This window comes from Anabrus simplex, chromosome 1 (genome assembly GCF_040414725.1).
Source record: "Anabrus simplex isolate iqAnaSimp1 chromosome 1, ASM4041472v1, whole genome shotgun sequence".
NCBI classification, from domain to species: domain Eukaryota; kingdom Metazoa; phylum Arthropoda; class Insecta; order Orthoptera; family Tettigoniidae; genus Anabrus; species Anabrus simplex.
The window spans coordinates 939,368,270-939,384,000 of NC_090265.1; the positions used below are offsets into that span (position 1 = coordinate 939,368,270).

At 40.5% G+C, this 15,731-nt stretch overlaps 1 long non-coding RNA gene across 1 annotated transcript in view; it reads right to left on the reverse strand.

Moving 5' to 3' along the window:
• Positions 1-662: 662 nt before the first annotated feature.
• The window catches only part of LOC136857768 (uncharacterized), a 30,223-nt gene continuing 15,154 nt past the window's right edge, over positions 663-15,731 (reverse strand). The window contains exon 2 of the long non-coding RNA XR_010858561.2: positions 663-1,073. This is a non-coding gene — a long non-coding RNA (uncharacterized lncRNA). The remainder of the gene's footprint in view (positions 1,074-15,731) is intronic.

Genomic DNA, 15,731 nt, shown 5'->3' on the forward strand with positions numbered 1-15,731 from the left:
GGCTGGTGAATGAAGCAATTTTGGAGATTTTCCACTTTCTTGAAAATTGCTTCTCAGGTTTCGAACACGATCACATCGATGAATTTGACTCTAACTTTGCATGTGCAAAAAGAATAGTTCTGTACAATTTAGAATCTTTATCTAGGCAGATACTGTCACTCTTCAAACGTACTGCAAATTCGACTATTGAGCCCCTTAGTAACATTACTAAAAGTGAAAACAGTTTTTCGATCTTTACCTGTTTAAGAGCTATTTGAGGGGAAAATCCTAGCTGACTAACCCTGAATACGAGTATAAATGCCAAATACTGTACAGAAATTATCTTTGCTGTAACACTTCCACCATCTCACATCTCGGTGCTTCTAGGGTTACATGTAGCCAAGAATTGAATCTAAGATCACCTTCATTACAATCAACAACGTTATCTGCCATACCAGAATAATGAATCCCTCATTTAATGAAAGAATTATAGGTAATATCCTTGTGTTTAACAACATGACTTTTCAAATTTGTTCCTTCCAAATATTTTGAAAACAATTTTCATCTCTGAATAGTTAATTACTACTGAATTGATGTAGGATGTACAGATCAAGGGAAAATGCAATCTCAAAAAGAATAGGTATTCCTCATTAGCATAATAATAGGACGATTTTACGCAAATATTTATCATTACTATGTATTATTTATGTCAGATAGTTACATATTCTTTAGAAACACAAGTTGTTATAAATACAATAAGAAAATGACAAGCTTTATTTTATATATAGGAATGATTTCCAAAAGCAAAGAGTACAGAATGCTTAAAAGTATGCTTATTGTTTAGTATTCGGCTGATGCGTTCGAAGTAGGTATACAATTTGAACTCTCCTCTATTATATTGTGATGAATAACAAACCAAGCGTTGTTACTCAAACCAGTTGATTTTGTTTCATATACATGTGCATTTACATTTACATGGAAGTGGCCGAATTTCTAAGCCAGTAGTGAACAGGATGGGTGCACAATCTGAAGTAGTATCTGCTGTCCAGTGACACTCCTTACGGTGTCATCAAGTGCAACACATTATCTACCTCCTGAAACACACAAACACAATAAAATTAGGTCATAACCTATACCACAATAAAGATTTACAAATGAGACATAAAGTCAAAGTTTTACAATCGATTTTACTATGGGTTTATGAGGTTAAAGAGCTCGCATAAGCATTGAAATATGAGAAAAAGTATTATGGATAAAACAATGCATTTCATATCAAAAAATATGGAATTTGCACATCTGCTAAAAGATTGTGAAGAGAGTAGTAAAATTACAGAAAATTATATAGACGAGAAGTATATGTGTAGATTTACGAGTATTAATTTATTTAGCGTTTGGTTTTAATGATACAACACACAAATACATCTATGTACCAGGTGAATCATCTGCCCTACCAAAACTGTTTTATGCAAACTGCAGTTTTATGCATGTCCTGAAAACATCTGTCCTTCCGGTCCACACAGCAAACACAGTAAAATGGGTATCTTTGTATTTTCGGTATACAAAAGGTAGGAAACTGTTATGCCATGATATTATTAAATAATACAATCCCCGAAGTGGACATTGCGACAGTGTTGAAACTTTCACATGAGTTGTAATCTACACGCATTGTGCCTTGGTGCAGTATACCGTAAACGGTATGAGCAAGCCGAATGCTACAGTACGGCAGTCTTGCATGTGATAGGTTGGAATCCACGCAGGAATGCTCTTTTATTTTTGATTTATTTCTTTTTTATCGTGCCTTAATGCACGTGAAATATCATCTTTTATGCACATTTTTAGTAAACGGAAATGTATGTAGCCCTAGAAAGGAACGGCATGCCATTAGGTTCGGATGAAGTTAGTGGGAGGGAACCAAACTGCACTAACAATGGTTAGTAACGTTAGCAAATGCTGGAAGCGATGACCTGCTTGGTCTATGTACACTTGGGAACACCACTCAATATTCTAGCGCGCTGGAGGTTCTGGCGAAGAGTTGTCGAAGGCGCTCGGGACTGTTTAGCTCCTAGGTTTAAACCGTTTGTTTCAAATGCCTCATGCGAAGAAGTCTAATGGCGTTAAATCCGGTGACCTGGCAGGCCAAGAGGCAGATTCTCCTCTCCCTACCCATTTTACTAGAGTGTCTCATTCAGATAGTTACAGATGGCTGACGCCCAATGTGCTGGACCTCCATCCTGTTGAAACCATATCATTAAACTTTCTCCAAGTGGCACATCCTCCAGCAGAAGTGGGAATTCGTAGCGTAGAAAGTTAAAGGGTTTATTAAACGACCCTGAAAGGCATACGGCTCAATAAGGAGATCATACAAGATTCGATACATTACATGCACTTCCATTGCACTTGATATGCTGCCTCTTGCACCCAATGGGGATTGTCAGCACTCCAATAAATGCATGTTGTTGCGGTTGACGGTACCATCATCACTGAATCGCGATTCGTCCGAGAACAAGATTTTCGGTAGAAATGTTGCATTATTTTACAGATTTCCCAAGAGCCACTGACATAAATTCGTTCAAGCTTCGAAATCCCGCCCGTGAGGCATCTGGTTTAGCTGTAGATAGCAGAGGTGATATTTATGCACATGCAGTATTCGTGGTACGGAAGCCTGGATAATGTTCACGCCGTGCTAAATTGCCCGTGTACTCGTGTGTGCATTATTGGGAATGATTGAAGGGACCTTTCGACCGTATAACAGTGCATTGTGCACAGCGCACTAAAAAGAATAATGGCGTCGCGTTAGTGCTTGCGTGTGGCACACACTAGCCTGTGTTTAAGAGATGAAAATGTAAAATAAAATTTCTGCGATGTAGAATTCGAACTAACAACACTACGTTCCGTCAATTAGTATAATATCGTTTGACCACATGCACTAACCCACAACCGTCAGTGAGACTTGTATTAAGAATGCCTTAAGAGTACATTACTCCTCCAATTCATTGTTTCGTACGCTCTCCACGTCAAAGTACCGTAGTTTTAAGCGTTCATTTCGGGTTGTACTATACATGGTCACTTGGCAAGACACTTTAACATAGTTACGCGGTAGAATTGACATACGATAAATAATTGAAAGGATGCCATATTTTTCGAACGGTCTACAGTCACATGGCAGGAATGATAATGAAGTTCAGAATCATTTGCAGGATGTGCTTACAGTGCGTCTTACCATACGACATGCCAGAAGAGAAATGTCGAGCTCACGACGATTTCACACGTCTGTTGGGCTGCAGAAAAAAATATTGTTATGGGCAGCTGACTCACCGGGTATATACCCATAACATGTAGATACAACTACATAGTCCAACAACCTGCAGATACTAAACGATATACGATACAATACTTTTTTTTTGCTAGTTGTTTTACGTCGCACCGACACAGATAGGTCTTACGGCGACGATGGGACAGGAAAGGGCTAGGAGTGGGAAGGAAGCGGCCGTGGCCTTAATTAAGGTACAGCCCCAGCATTTGCCTGGTGTGAAAATGGGAAACCACGGAAAACCATTTTCAGGGCTGCCGACAGTGGGGTTCGAACCTACTATCTCCCGAATACTGGATACTGGCCGCACTTAAGCGACTGCAGCTATCGAGCTCGGTAAGGTACAATACTACACTATCTATATATATTTTCATTTTAAGTTGTTGACATAGCTCATTGTCTCTGGTCTCACATTGTCAACAGCATTGCCATTATACTCCCTCCTTGGACAATGATTGATGATGTGTTTCACAGTCTGTTTTGGGGCGCAGACGTGGAATTTCTATTCCAGTTGCAATGGAAGTATGCAAAATTCCCATGACCTGTCCGTTTCCTCTTGAGGCTAAACCAGACTTTTCGAGGGAGCTCAAAACCCGGTGGAGGTTTCACTTTAATGTGTGGCATAGTTCAGCAAGGCCTGTCGTTTTTTCTCCCGTGTCATGCCAAAGTTATATGAAAGTTGTTTTTTCCGTAGACAAACTCCAGTTCAAGGACTTCTGGAACGCAGACAACTCAAGTTGCTCACGTCCGTAGTCGTAGATCAACCCTACACATGAGCAACAACGAACAGGCGACAAGATATTCCATATCTCCTGGTCAGGAAACAACACTCGAAATAATGAATATTGATATTGTTGTAGAATTGAAAATGAACTCTAACTTTCGCTATTGTTAAGTCATTGACAAGAGAATGGAATCAACCAAGAAGAACAGCAACCATCAGACCCTATATGTACCCCATTAGGCTTAATAACACGGTGACTTGGTAACAATACTAAGGCACTCTATGGTCAGTTCTGGTCGTTACAGATCATTGCAAATTATTTACAAACGCACATGTACGAAATTATGTCGACATCGGACCATAATTTCTAGGTGCTTAACATTTTCGTACGCCATTGTACATTACTCAAATAATCTATATGTAAGCTATACATGTGTGTGGTTATTTCAACATAGTTCTGGAACGCATGGAGCAATTTCAACCGAACATGGTTCACATATGACTTACTCTCTGAAAGAAAATACCGTGGGGGCAAGACACCTCGAGGGGTGGTGTTAGAGAGAGGGTAAAATTTAAAATTTCCAAAATGTTCAATGTTAGTGTCGAATCTTTGTTTTCAAGGTCGCTGATATAAAGAGTGACAACATGCAGGCCGTTTAAGTCGAAGTTCATCCCCCATTGGTATGTGGTGGTGAGAGAGAAAATGTCCTAAACGAGCGAGATAAGTGTTGAACCTACAGTTTAGGAGGTAGCTAGGCTGATTGGCCATCATCCAATGAAAGTTAGAATCATGTATATCATATCAATAGCACGACGCGTAAACACCTAGAGCTATCACATATTTTCATTATTTATGTGAAAGGACCACCCTAGACAACCTGAGCTGCTACAAGGATTATGTTTAACATGAAACAAAATAACCTAAAACTAAATGCACAAAACAATTACTCTCAAAGTACAACCAGGAACCATAAATGCACGAGGGGATGTATATGTGAGGACATGCAGAAGGTAGAACTTTCCAGTAGTTGGATGCAAGGGTAATGCCCAGATAGAGGATGCAACTTATACTGGCGAATTGCTCAAATTTACCTGTAATAATAGACATTAACAAAAAGATACAGAATTTGAAAGATAGAAAAGCTGCTGGGATTGATAAGATGTCTGCGGATATATTAAAGGCAATGGGTTGGGATATAGTGCCTTATCTGAAATATTTGATTACTGTTTGCATGAAGGAGCGATACCAGATCAATGGAACGTTGCAATAGTAGCACCAATGTACAAGGGAAAGGGTGATAAACACAAAGCGGATAATTATAACCAATCAGCTTGACATGTGTTGCTTGTAAGCAATTTCTGATTATATTAGATACGTGTGTGAAATGATTATTCCAGCGAGGCTCAGCCTGTAGGATTCCAGCAAGATATAGCAAATGTTTTAGATTCAGGATGTCAAATGTATTGTATCGCTATTTATCTAACCAAATGTTAATATGATGGAATAATACTGACAGAAATTAGGGCTACTGGACTAGACAAAAGAGTGGTTGAGTGAGTGGCTAAATTTCTAGAAAATAGAACGTAGAGAATTAGAGTAGGTGACGTGTTATCTAATCCTGTAATGATTAAGAGGCGGCTACCACAGGGCAGTATTATTGGAAGTTCATTTTTCTTACATATATAAATGATACGAGTAAAGAACTGGAATCAGAGATAAGGCTGTTTGTGGATGCTGTTATACTGTAAAGAGTAGTAAACAAGTTACAAAATTGTGGGTGACTGCATAAAAGACCTAGACAATGTTGTGAGATGGGCAGCAGACAATGGTATGACGCTAAACGGGTTGAAAAGCCAGGTTGTACATTTCACAAATAGGAAAAGTACTCTGAGTTTTAATTACTGTGTACATTTCAAAATTAGGAAAACCACTCTCAGTTTTAATTACTGTGTACATTTCAAAATTAGGAAAACCACTCTCAGTTTTTATTACTGCGTACGTTTCACAAATAGGAAAACCACTCTCAGTTTTTATTACTGCGTACGTTTCATAAATAGGAAAACCACTCTCAGTTTTAGTTACCGTGTACGTTTCACAAATAGGAAAACCACTCTCAGTTTTAATTACCGTGTACGTTTCGCAAATAGGAAAACCAATCTCAGTTTTAATTATCGTGTACGTTTCACAAATAGGAAAACCACTCTGTTTTAATTACCGTGTACGTTTCACAAATAGGAAAACCACTCTCAGTTTTAATTACCGTGTACGTTTCACAAATAGGAAAACCACTCTCAGTTTTAATTACCGTGTACGTTTCACAAATAGGAAAACCACTCTGTTTTAATTACTGTGTACGTTTCACAATTAGGAAAACCAATCTGTTTTAATTACCGTGTACGTTTCACAAATAGGAAAACCACTCTCAGTTTTAATTACCGTGTACATTTCACAAATAGGAAAACCAATCTCAGTTCAAATTACCGTATACGTTTCACAAATAGGAAAACCACTCTCAGTTTTAATTACCGTGTACGTTTCACAAATAGGAAAACCAATCTCAGTTTTAATTACCGTGTACATTTCAAAATTAGGAAAAGTACTCTCAGTTTTTATTACTGTGTACGTTTCACAAATAGGAAAACCACTCTCAGTTCAAATTACCGTGTACGTTTCACAAATGGGAAAACCACTCTCAGTCTTAATCACCGTGTACGTTTCACAAATAGGAAAACCACTCTCAGTTTTAATTACTGTGTACGTTTCACAAATAGGAAAACCACTCTCAGTTTTAATTACCGTGTACGTTTCACAAATAGGAAAACCACTCTGTTTTAATTACTGTGTACGTTTCACAATTAGGAAAACCACTCTCACTTTTAATTACTGTGTTCATGGGGTGATAGTATCTCACGAAGAACGCTGTAAGTACCTTCAGGTGTCAATAGAAGGAATGATCTTCAATGGGGTAATCACACGAGGTTGTAAGGAAATGTTACACTTCTTTTTTCATGGTTATGGTGATATTTGGGGGTTGTAGTAACGGAGTAAAAGTCTCTGGTAAGATCCCATTTAGAGCGTGGTTTCAGTATGTGGTATCCACATCAGCACTATTTGATACGAGAACTAGAAAATATCTAAAGGAATGCAACAGGATTTGTTCTCGGTGATTTCCGGCAAAAGGGCAGTGTTATGAAAATTTTGCAAACTTGGCGCTGGGAAGACATGGGAGTAAGGAGACGAGATGCTGGACTAAGTGGAATGTTCCGATCTGTCAGTGGAGTGATGGCATGTAATTACATTACTAGACGAATAATCTTGGGTGGATCTTTCAAAAGTTGGAAGATATTAAGTTAAAGTTGGAATTCACGAATCATTTATCAAAGAAAAAAATAGTTCGTAAAATATAAATTTACGTCACAATAAACAAATCTACAGAAGTTCGCTTCATACATAATTAACAGGTAATACAAATCCTAAAACAAACATTCAAAAATTACCCGGCAGCGCTGGGTACTACAATTAGTATGCAATATAGTTTAGAGCACTCCCCGCTATTCCTGAAATTAAATATCGATTTTCAAGAAATTCTCTTGAGTCTTTTTCCTGTGATATTGTGAAAAACATTCAGGTAGACAGACAGACAAAAATTGAAATGAACATATTTTCTACTTTTGTATACTAAATTCGAAATAAATACGAAGTAAGGTTATGTACAGGTGACCCAAAAATCAGTTAACATTTGACGAAGCATTACTTCACGGATTGATGAAGATAGCGAGGTAATAATTGACACACATGATTGGCATGGCATAGGGTTTTATTGACACCAAAATAAAGCATCCGGGAGATAGTGGGTTCGAATCCCACTGTCGGCAGGCCTGAAGATGGTTTTGCGTGGTTTCCCATTTTTACACCAGGCAAATGCTGGGGCTGTACCTTAATTAAGGCCACGGCCGCTTCCTTCCAACTCCTAGGCCTTTCCTATCCCATCGTCCCCATAAGACCTATCTATGTCGGTGCGACGTAAAGCCACTAACAAACAAAAAACAAACAAAAACAGTACACAGAAGTCGCAAGTCTATCACGATCATACGACCTCATCAGGGATGCTAAAAGGCAACATCCGACGGCTATTTCGTCACTATACCTACGGATATGCTGTACAGTGCTGTTGAAAACATTGTCCCTCGACTACAGGTATTGTTGAGCATGTGTTACAAAGAACATCGCGTTTGCTCAACCTCGATTGTTATACTAATTATTGCTAGTGTATCGTATGAAACGCCATCTGTTGGTCATTTTCAGTACTTTACTTTGGTGTCAATAAACCTCATGTCACGCCAACCAATTACGTGTGTCAGTTATCACCTCTCTACCTCCAATATTCCGTGAAGTATTGTCTCGTCAAATGTTAATGGACTTTTGGGTCATCCTGCATATCTATTACTCTGCCCTAAGACGGGTTGGATCCTCAAAATCTCTGCTATCAACTGTCATATATGACCACGGCGACAGTGAATAGGCGGTCGAAGGAAATGATGAGTGAGCTAATTTCCCGCTGCTTTCCTCGCCGAGCCAGAAATTGCTATCAGTCTGCCAAGCCCACTGAAATGTATGTCCCAACCGACCCTATGAGTGACTATTTTCACACCATTCATAACAGGGACTGGCCGGATAAGGAATGGCGTTACTGGCATTGTTTATACTGTCTCTATCTCTTTCATATTGTCAAAACCAAGAATGAGACTGAGATAGGTCAAGGAAAGTAACAAATTTGATCTAGTCCATACCCGCTGTTGCCAGCTGAGACAGTAATACTAAGTACGAGGCCAAAATATGAAGTGCACAAACAAAATTATAATTCTATTTAGCCTATATATCTATGCAGACATCGTTCTTCCTTTTCTTTTTCTTTTTTCTTTCCTTCTTTCGTAATCCTTTTACACCCCAAGGTTGGTTATTCTCTCGGACTCAGCGAGGGATCCCACCTCTACCGCCTCAAGGGCAGTGTCCTGGAGTGTGAGACTTTGGGTCAGGGGATACAACTAGATAGGAGGACCAGTGCATGGCCCAGGCGGTCTCACCTGCTATACTGCAGAGGGGCATTGTGAGGGGATGGGAAGATCAGAAGGGATAGACAAGGAAGAGAGAAGGAAGCGGCCGAGGTCTTAAGTTAGGTATCATCCCGGCATTTGCCTGGAGAAAAAATGGGAAACTACGGAAAACCACTTCGAGCATGGCTGAGGTGGGAATCAAACACCCCCTCTAATCAGTTGATCTCCTGAGGCTGAGCGGACCCCATTCGAGCCCACGTACCACTTTTTTTCAAATTTCGTGACAGAGCCTGGAATCGAACCCGGTCCTCTGGGAGTGGCAGCTAATCACACTAACCGCTACACCACAGAGATCTATGCAGACATGAGTAAATTATATCATAATTATTTATTGTTGACCGGGCGAGTTGGCCGTGCGCGTAGAGGCGCGCGGCTGTGAGCTTGCATCCGGGAGATAGTAGGTTCGAATCCCACTATCGGCAGCCCTGAAGATGGTTTTCCGTGGTTTCCCATTTTCACACCAGGCAAATGCTGGGGCTGTACCTTAATTAAGGCCACGGCCGCTTCCTTCCAACTCCTAGGCCTTTCCCATCCCATCGTCGCCATAAGACCTATCTGTGTCGGTGCGACGTAAAGCCCCTAGCAAAAAAAAAAAAAAAAAAAAAAAATTTATTGTTGGTCGTAATATCTTTAACTATTTGGTATTATAAGCGAAACTAGTCCACCTCTGTGGTGTAGTGGTTAGCGTGATTAGCTGCCACCCCCGGAGGTCCGGGTTCGATTCCCGGCTCGGCCACGAAATTTGAAAAAGTGGTACGAGGGCTGGAACGGGGTCCGCTCAGCCTCGGGAGGTCAACTGAGTAGAAGTGGGTTTGATTCTCACCTCAGCCATCCTGGAAGTGGTTTTCCGTGGTTTCCCACTTCTCCTCCAGGCAAATGCCGGGATGGTACCTAACTTAAGGCCACGGCCGCTTCCTTCCCCCTTCCTTGCCTGTCCCATCCAATCTTCCCATCCCTCCACAAGTCCCCTGTTCAGCATAGCAGATGAGGCCGCCTGGGCGAGGTATTGGTCATTCTCCCCAGTTGTATCACCCGACCCAAAGACTGAAGCTCCAGGACACTGCCCTTGAGACGGTAGAGGTGGGATCCCTCTCTGAGTCCGAGGGAAAACCCGAACCTGGAAGGAAAACAGATTAAGAAGAAGAAGAAGAAGAAGAAGCGAAACTAACTGCATGTATTAGTTAGAATTACAAAAACGAACATTCTCTCCCCAGTTAGTGGCCATCCGTGATTCATTAAGTAATTCATTTCCCTGTTTTTATCAATTCAAAAACAATTTATTCTCAGTTACAATAGGTTTCTATCTGAAGTAGACTGACTTTGCGTCTGTTTCATTTACACGAAATTTCAGCAAACTATGAAAGCAGGCCTGTCAGTACTCACGTTGCTCCACCATTTTCGTACGCAGACAGTGTTGGAGACAGTGTTATCAGCTGTTTGCGTCAGAGACGATCGACTTTTCCTGTGACCGCAATAGCATGAAACAACAACGTGCTCCTTTATCCGTTTGGCGCCGAATTACAAAATTTCTCATAGCGTTTGCTACGTTGGTTGGACCGAGCTTATCGCTATGGTGTAACTCTGCATTCGGGAGATAAGTGAATTCAAATTCCACCGTGGGCTGTGCTGAGGATGGTCTTCTCTGGTTTCCCATTTTCACCTCAAGACATCACCGCAACATATCTCCTGGCCTGAGAGACGGTAACACCCTCTACGGGGCCCTCCCTAACCCAGCAGGGTACGGAATGAATTTTAATATTTAAAAAAGTAAAACCCGTAGGTTGCTGTCTCGTGTGGTGTATATTGACATAGTTATCCGAAACAAATTAGAGCAGCCGCATTGTTATCTAAAAGTTTATCGAATCTTTGTACAGCAGGAGCGGAAAGGAAGGTAGATCTTGTGCTGCTATTGATCACAAAGAATAGCATCAACTCCACTACGGCCTTTATAACGGTGAATGATTTATGCCGTTCGAGCACTTCAACTGTCTATCCCGGGACAAGACCAACTGAGGCCTTCCGGGTAGTAAGGCCCAGTATCAGTTCAACATTTTTTAAATTTATTTATACAAAACAGAAGTACGCCTCTGTGGTGTAGTGGCTAGTATGATAAGGTGCCACCCCCCGGGGGCCCAGGTTCGATTCCCGACTCTGCCAAGAAATTTGAAACGTGGTGCTAGGTCTGGAACGGGTCCACTCAGCCTCGGGAGGTCAAATGAGTAGAAGGGGATCGATTCCCACCTCAGCTGTAGCGCTATGTGACCGGGATTTGAACCACGGAACCCAGCGGTGAGAGGCCGGCGCGCTGCCGCCTGAACCACGGAGGCTGCTTAGGTAGAACAATGTATAAATAATAAAAATCACTTACATCTAATCAATTGACCGTATAATTCTAACAACTAAAACAGTTCAATATTTGAAAGTGATCGCTTCAGAAAATTTTATGATTTATTATATATCAGTTTCAATATTTCAATATTGCCTTAGATAAAGCATTTTTATTGTCCTTAATTATTTGATGTTGAATACTCTGCACAAATGGTGCGCAGTTTTCTATTCTTGTTGTCGCCCGCATTGGGAATAAACTCTTCCTGTCACGCTATTTCTCACAAGCAAGCACGCAGCACGCGGAAGTGCTCTCATGTCATACATATTGTTATTTAACATTTGAGTGCCAAGGAATTCCAGATGTACAGAAAGTTCTACTTAGTTTTGGTTCAATTGGACCATCCCTATGCTGTATTATATGATTATGTAGCTCCATATTATAGGCATAGATGAAATTACATATGGCACATACATACACATTTTCATATTTCCTTTGGGTAATCGTTTCCTTATCTTTTAATTTTCTGAATCGTGTGGTACTGTAAAAACAATGTTGATGCAGTATCCTACATTATTATCATTATTATTGATTATCCGAGTACAAACCCTATTTTACACATGGTATATTACCGGACGAGTTGGCCGTGCGGTTAGGGGCGCGCGACAGTGAGCTTGCATCCGGGAGCTATTGGGTTCAAATCCTACTGTCGGCAGCCCTGAAGATGGTTTTCAGTGGTTTTCCATTTTCACACCAGGCAATTCCTGGGGCTGTACCTTACTTAAGGCAACGGCCGCTTCCTTCCAACTCCTAGGCCTTTCCTATCCCATCGTCGCGATAAGACCTATCTGTGTCAGTGCGACGTAAAGCCACTAGCAAAAGCATGGTATATTAGGGCTGTAGATAACAAACCTAGATTAATACATAAAACAACAACTAAAAGTTACAACTGGGACGATTTGTAAATTAAATGAAGAAATTTAACAAACGCGTTATAACACCAACATTTTAAAATAAAGATGAAAAAGGGCTTGATATTGTATATTACACATATTTAAGTGTATTTCTAATTCATATCTATTTCTTTAAAAATGGAACAGTCAAATAAAAGATGATAAACACTTTGTGGCATTTCACAGGTACAGACTTCTGGATATTCATTCTAAACCTCTCAAAATATGATCAAATTTTCCATGTCCTGGCATAAAATGCCTTAAAATATGGTCATGTGTTAATCCACTCTTCAGTTTATCTTGAATCTTCAGAAAGAACAAGTTCCTTGTAAGTTGACCTCTTGAGCTAGTTATCCTTAGATTATTCCATACATTCTCCATATATGTGTCCAATTCCTTCTTGACAAATGGCATAGGACACTTGTCATACATTAACAGAGAGTCAGGGGTGGTTGCAAGTTAGAATCCTACATTGTATGTGTTAAAAGTACTGAAACTGTCTTCAAAAGTTATTTTCGGATTCTGAGTTAGAAAACAGCTCAATTACACTTTCAGAAAGTAGATTTTTATAATATTATGTTACTCCAACATATATGAGCATAGGCGTTACCCATTCTGACATATTGTGAGACAGTATTTCTAGTTCTAAATACTTTCACGAGACAGTTGGTTAAGCGTATGTCCTAACAATATTGCTGCGACCACCTATGGCTAAACAAATGCGTTTCATCAACAACACTCTACAGGTTAAAGGCTACTAAACTAGAAATCTAAACGTACTCACCGTGCATGCTACATCCGCCTCTTACACCTCCTAATCCTGTAGTCGTATTGGTATCCTCGTTTGCGACAGTTTGTGTTCCGTAATGGCATCGCGATCACTACTCTGGTGTGAGCTAGGGACCCGCACAATATAACGTGTAGAATGAACAGGTAAGAGAACCAGAGTTGAAAACGCATGTTACATTTCTGAGTGAACTATGAACGTGAAGCTCGTAATATTGTACTCGACAGACTACTTGTACAGGAAACAGACAGTGACTCAAAGATCCGGCTTTTTTCTTATGACATTTCGAACTTGAGTGCCTCAACAACTGATTCGACAAATGCGGTGTAGCGTAGTGATTCAAATTTTCGTTTTATCTATAATTTCGTAGAACGTGACCTTATTTACTAAATTTTTTCATCACTGAGAAACCCCTCGGCAAAGTTAACCCTTGTTATCGTGGGTCATACTTTCCCTGATTCTCACAGATGGTAGCACAAGTAGTATAGGAGTTGCGTGCCTGCCTCTTATTTTTACTTATTTTCTAATTCTCTCTTTGTTTTCTTGTATTTTCTGTTTTTAAGGATGACACACACAGTCCCCGGGCCAGTGGAAATAAAAAACCCCAACCCGGTCGGGAATCGAACCCGGGGCCAAATTCGCAGGACCCAGTTTCCATTCCCGGCTCATTAAAAAATATAAACCTGCACTGAGGGGTCATGAGGTCAACTGAGGAGCTGTTTATTTGAGAGACAGTGGATCCGGTCAAGAAAATCTAAGTAATATGTTTGAGATGATGCTTGTTGTTTAAAGGGGCCTAACATCGAGGTCATCGGCTCCATGGCTAAATGGTTAGCGTGCTGGCCTTTCGTCACAGGGGTCCTGGGTTCGATTCCCGGCAGGGTCGGGAATTTTAACCATAATTGGTTAATTCCGCTGACACTGGGGCTGGGTGTATGTGTCGTTCTCATCATCATCTCATCCTCATCACGACGCGCAGGTCACCTATGGGTGTCAAATAAAAAGACCTGCACCTGGCGAGCCGAACTTGTCCTCGGACACTCCCGGCACCAAAAGCCATACGCCATTTCATTTCATTTTTTCATCGAGGTCATCGGCCCATATGTTTGAGAAAGTAGTTACGTGGCACTCTAGTGGGGCCTACCTGTTGGCCATCTGGCTTGATAGTCCAAGACCCTTATTAAGCTGTATGTCCTGTAGGTTTGAAATTAAGAGGCACAGCTAAAGGCGTTCTTATGTAGGAAAACCACTTTAAATACTATGAAGGTGCTTGTGACAATGTGGCTTCTTTTAAAAATAATGAAAATCGTGTGTGATATCTAAGAAAATCATGGTCGTTCTAGCATAACAATAAAGAACTAATATGTGAAAGAAATGACCTAAGGTGAAAGAACCGAAGGTACGACCACCCTCTGGCATTGAGCCTGACTCCTTCGCACTTCGGACGGGAGACGTACCAATGCCGCTCGACTATGAACTCATGAGAAAATGTTTGTTCATTTAGCTCTCAATGGAGCCACATGCACTGCAAGGAGTGAATTACACTTACCTACATATCAGGACACTCTGATAGTCATGTCAGAGAGAAACTGACTGAATTGTTGGTTTACAAAGGCCTTTCAGTTCTCCCACGTTAGATAACAAACACTCTCAAGAAAAGCCATTCTCTAAACCCATATCTAAGTAGTAGACGCGATTATGGACGTATTTTAAGAAATTAAAAATATTAAATTTATCATAAGTGTGAGTACCATGCATAACATTAAAAACGTTACAGAGCAAATTACAGCGAGAAGCGTTATGTAGCTTGCTTTTATCTCAAGAAAAATACTACTCCTACACCGGTTTGTACCGAAAGAATTCTCTATCACTACGATGCTTGAGCTTCGACAACTCACAAGAAGAACTAGAAATTTATGGTAAATATTTAACGTTACATTACTTGTTTATGGTTTTCATATACAATACGGCGTCGCAATTATGTTCCTGAGCAGAGTGAATTAATCTGCACATTTTTCATGCATATTCTGGGAGATCTTTGAGAGATAGGTCCAGCAACCCAAGGGTCAGAAGCAGGGTAGTTTAAGGTTAAACGTACGGAGGTAAAGCAACAGTAATCACTATTCTAAACTTTACTGAACAAGAAAAGTTGACCTCAATAGGCTTCCCACAACCGTCGCTAGATCCAAGTCCACTAGAACAGCGTCGGGAGAATGCGAAAGTGGTGTTGAACAAACTACAGATCACATGTACCAGTGTGCATTTCCCTAACCCAGTGTTCACCTGAAGGATGGCTTTTAACTCTCTGACATTTGGCGTTACTCTTCATTGCGTAAGAGGTGTTTGAACTTCATTATGCTGCAGTCTAGTCACCAGTTTATATTAATATTTCTTGTAAATGAATATGAATATCCACAGCCTGTTTCCAGTCATTCGACCGGGTCAGGAATGGTATGAATGAAGCCCCCATCTAGCGGCGAGGGGCAATGATAAATGACTGATAGATGAAATGAAATGTTAATGGAGACTGTTTTTGG